Here is a 5166-nt window from a genome sequence, read left to right on the forward strand (position 1 = left end):
GAAATCCTTTTGTTTGGCCATTGGAGCTACTGTCAGTCTCACATCTGGATTTCACCCCCAATCTAATGGTCAAGCTGAGAGAGCCAACCAGAAGATGGAATCCACACTCCGCTGCCTGGTCTCCTCCAATCCCACTTCTTGGGCTTCTCAGTTGCCATGGGTCGAGTATGCCCATAATACTCTCCCTACATCTGCCACTGGGATGTCTCCCTTCCAGTGCCTTTACGGTTACCAACCTCCATTGTTCCCATCTCAGGAGAAGGATCTCTCGGTTCCCTCTGTCCAAGCCCATATTCGCCGTTGCCACCGGACCTGGCATCGGGCCAAACGGTCCCTTCTCAAAGTTTCTGATCGGTATCAGCTCCAGGCTAATCGTCGCCGTATCCCAGCTCCCGTTTATGCCATTGGAGATAAGGTCTGGTTGGCAACACGGGATCTTCCTCTGTGGACAGACTCTAGAAAACTGGCACCTAAGTTCATTGGTCCGTTTGTTGTGGAGAAGGTCATTAATCCTGCTGTGGTTCGACTCAAATTGCCCAAGACACTCCGAGTCCATCCCGCCTTTCATGTCTCCTACCTCAAGCCTGTTCTTCTCAGTCCTCTGTTGCCCCCTCCTCCTCGTCCTCCTCGGATGATCGGAGGTGGTCCTGTCTACCTCTCCACTACTTAAGCGCTGACCTGACATCCATTCCCTGCCGGATCGTTAGCCACAAACAGTATGTTGTGCCAGCGTCTCAGCCTCAGTTTGCTTAAAGTCAGTTTTGCTGCTCTGTTATTTGTTTATGCCATTCACTTACCTCCGTCTCTTCTGTCAGCAGTTACTCTCCCGGAAGATTCACTCCACCTCTGCCGTATCAAGATTGGATCAGCTCAATCTCTTCCACCTACTCACCTCCACTGCCTGCTTCGTCACCTGGATTCTCCTGCAACCACATTTAAGTCTGTAAATAAATACTCACCTTTTCTCAACTCACCTTGTCCTGGTCTGCTTCTGGGTTCAGCCCTAGAGAATCGTGACACTTTGATTACAAAGCCAATATGGAAGGCAACGTCCAGTAATGATGGCGCTGCCACACGGTGACCTGACCGGCCCTACTGATCAATGGGAAAAGGGCTCCAGGCTGTGTTCATTGGCAGCCATTGGGCACCTGGTTTGGGTTGACTGCATCTATGTTGTTACTGTAAACACTCCCTCATAAACCAAAATCATTTATGCAGAGAATTAGAAAAGCTCTGCCAAAGCTGCCCCTTAATGATTGCTACCATTGATTAATTTGTGTGTGTGTGTGTGTGTGTGTGTGTGTGTGTGTGTGTGTGTGTGTGTGTGGGAGGGGGGGGGGAGTATACACATGTGTATTATGGGATTGATTAAGTGCCTCTGGTGCTCTGGTACCTGGCAGTGTCTCCAACAGAGCTTAACCCAAGTACATGTTTTTACTTTGGGGCATTATATTCTATAAATTCTTTTTTTATGTTGGCCTGCAATAACAGTGCAAACAATATGTTAACACTGACATATTATCACCTTTTTAAGTTGATATGGCTAATGTGTCAGCAGACACGGAACAACATTAGCATTCATTTGTAATCATGTTTCTGACCACTTGGATAATGTAAGTCCAATATTCCTTCTCCTTTTTATCTCTGTTTTTGGTCTACACCAACCCCTGAGGGTAATATCTGTCTATGTAGCTGCTAAATGCTCAGCTATGTTCACCGACTAGTTACTAACATTTTGTGTCTGCTGTTAAGTGTCGGACAGGTAGTGTGCAGAGGGTTTTTAGAGATTTTTGGCCGGGGAAAAAACTGCCTGCTACGGCTAGAAGCAATGCTCATGCGAAGTACAAGAGTGAACCGATACAAAGTTATGGGCCATAAAACTAAAACTATGATCTGAAAGGCACTAAAATGCTGAAAGGATCGCAGACTTGGGTGATAATTACCCCTGGGTTCATCACTAAATCACTAAACTCATTCCAATTACACAAAGTCATTTGATCCATCCAGTACAGTATAGCAGCTTTAAAGGCCCTGAACACCCATACAGGTGTTTTCAGTTAATGTGGCTGATTGGGCCTCTTCCCAGGACTGTGTGGGTGTGGTTAGACTGATTGAGTGACATCATTCTGAGTCCCCTGTTAGTGCTGTTGCACCTGGGCAGGACAAATGACAGCTGTATAATTCCTATTGGTAGAAAGAATTTATGACCTAATAAGTTCCATCAAAGCTCTGGCCCACCTTCAACCTGAGCAGAGTCTAGTCAGCCAGAATATCTGAAAACGCCTGTGTTGGTGTTCAGAGGCTTTAAAACAGCATTGTCTTGAGTTAGACAATGAGCAAATACATTACTCTGCCGAGATGTATTTCTTCTTCTGCCTGCTGTACATTTTTTGTGGTTATAAAACATGCTTCTCTTAATGCTTATGTACAGTTTGCAGTTAGTTTGACTAAAAAGCATTACTTAAGACTTGCATATTTACCCCATGTTAGTGTCTGCAAGTTGTAGCGGATTCTAAACACAGCTTTCGCTTCACACACTAAAGCTACTTCTTTTGTAAAGAAACCTAAGTAACCATGTTGCGAATATTGAAGCTAAAGTTTGGCACTGATGGAATTACACAAAAAAAGGCTTTTGCCAGTGCGCTTAGGAATGTATTGCAGTCACATTCACGACACAACTACAAACTAAGCGCTCCTCACTATTAAAACATGGACAAATAAATCCGCTCAATTGGTGAGCAGTAGGCTTAAAAAAAAAAGTTACAGAAGCTTTGTTGTCACAGAAAACTGAGCAGAGAATTTGTTTTTGTTTATTTCTTACTTAAATTTCCTTCTTGCTTTGGGGAAAACGTTAATCCTTGTATTTCAGATGTCAAGAGTCCATGAAATAGGTAGAGGAGGGGCGGGCGCCTCTGAAGTCAGGACAAACTGTCATAGTGTTTCTAAAAGTTTCTAAAAGGCCCATGAAGAGAACTGAGGACTCTCACTTTTGTACGGTGGGAATACAGAAAGCTCTTCACTCACTGTTTACACATTGTTGCCCCTTCTGAGAGAGGAATAATAAGTAAGATGCTACATAAGCTGCTATAAAATACAACTTTATAGTGCACGCACGTAGTCTCATATTTAGCCCTGTCCCATCATTTTAAGTGGCTTATGTCTGACTAAAAATTAGCATCACAATAAGCGCACACTATTCTCTCTTGACCCCATACATCTTAAATAGGGCACATTTGAGTTATGAGTGGCAGAGATGAAACCTCTCACCTCTAAGTTGGAGGCCTCTGTCATGTTATAAGTATGTTTTCATGACACGTGCTGACAAAATGCTTCGTGCTGTGTAAGGATGCAGAAAGACATTTGACCTGATCTCTGTCATTAGTGCGTAAAGTAATGTGTCCCTCCCTTGATGTCCTCCAGGTGTGTCATTGTGTGTGCATTGACGTATGGCTAAAGATGCCCCCAAACCCACAACCACTCAGGTTTTTAAAATTATTTTTTAAATTCTTTGTGGATCTTCATCCTTAAACAATTTGCCAAAGTCAAATTCTTGCTTCCTAAAAATAGATATGAATTTTGCATTATTCATTCAGGAGAATTCATAGCTGTTTTTAAAGCTATTTGTTGTTTCATTGTTTCCCTCTTAAACAACATTTAATTTGCTAATTTAAGAAATCCAGACTATATGACTGTTGGAATATGATCTAACCGAATTACGGAAACCTTTTAAACAATTGCTTTTATTAAACTTCTCACTGTCCACTGATCTCATCTGCCAGCCTTGTCAGGATAACAGATGAATTATGTACAACAATTAAAAATGTATGCAGGACTTTAATTTCATCACTGTTATGGTTTATATGCAGAAATCACTAAGACTAAACTTGACTCAAAATAAAGTTATGTCTGTTGAATACTGGCAGTTAAGTGATTAAGTGATAAAATAGGGTAAAGAGAAGAAGGTAAATAAGTGTACGGTGTATCTTTCCCTGACCTTCCCACAAGAAGCTCCTCTGTGTCTTGTGTATTCCTTTGTGAGAATCTTCAAGGCCAAACAAAGTCCTGAGTTAATAGATACAACTATTTAACCAGTGGTGCATTTAAAAAATGTGCCTGCCATAATGGAAAATCATAAAAAATGAATGCTTATAATACCCATTATGCTTATAATACTATATAAAACTAATTGTTTGGAAACGTTATAGAAAGGTTTAAATAATTTATATTAAAATAGGGCTTTCGTAAATCTGCACATTAGCTTATTAGTGATATTCAATTGTAAATATATTATTACATGTGTAATTTGCCCATCAGCATTCTTCCCACTTTATTTAGGTTTAACAGCAGTTGAGAGAACAATCCGGGGATCAAACCACCAAATCTGCATTTTATGGGCAATACACTCTACCTCCTGTGGAATTACAATTTAAGTAAACAAAGCATATAACTGATTTTTGAGTGAAACTATGAATCCGAGAAGATGGTGAGCGACTTTGGCGTGCTGTAGAGATCTTGAAAGATGACAGATTACACTTAAACACTAGAAACAGTAGTAGTGCAGCCGTAGTGAGGCAATTTTGCAACAAAAAAAAGACAATGTGTGACATTGAAAGCATCAGTATGTTTCCGTCTTTATAGCAAAGGACTGCGCCTACAGTATGTGTTCTTGTGACCGTGGGTGGGTGTATATATGTGTGTGTATGTGCCTCTGTGGGTGTTGCACAGTAAATGCTGAGCCATGTCCACAGCATATAAAAACAGATCAAAGGCTTTTGCAGAGCATGTCGTTAATTGAGTGTACTGGACAGTGGGCATGTGCCTCACAGCATCTCTGGGCACAACCGATGCTTGTCTGCAAATGTCAGCTTTCTTCTCCTCACCGTGAATTAAAGGCATCGCTTCACTTCCTTGTGTCATTGTGGGGGGGGGGGTTGTTATGCGGAAAGGCAGAGGAAGCCTGTTTGATCTGACAAGCTTGAATTTAATTGACTGTGATGGGGCTACCGAGGACACATAAGAAGAACGGACAAGGAGCAGAGGTCGTTTTCAGTTTTGCTTAGCTCTTTCAGTGTTGACAGAGAGTAGTGCAAAGACTGGGTTGGCCCCTGTCACTTTAAACCTTAACAACAGTCTGTTCAAGTTTATCTGTAACCACAGAGCCCCTTG

The sequence above is a fragment of the Sander lucioperca genome, chromosome 5 (genome assembly GCF_008315115.2).
Source record: "Sander lucioperca isolate FBNREF2018 chromosome 5, SLUC_FBN_1.2, whole genome shotgun sequence".
NCBI lineage: Eukaryota > Metazoa > Chordata > Actinopteri > Perciformes > Percidae > Sander > Sander lucioperca.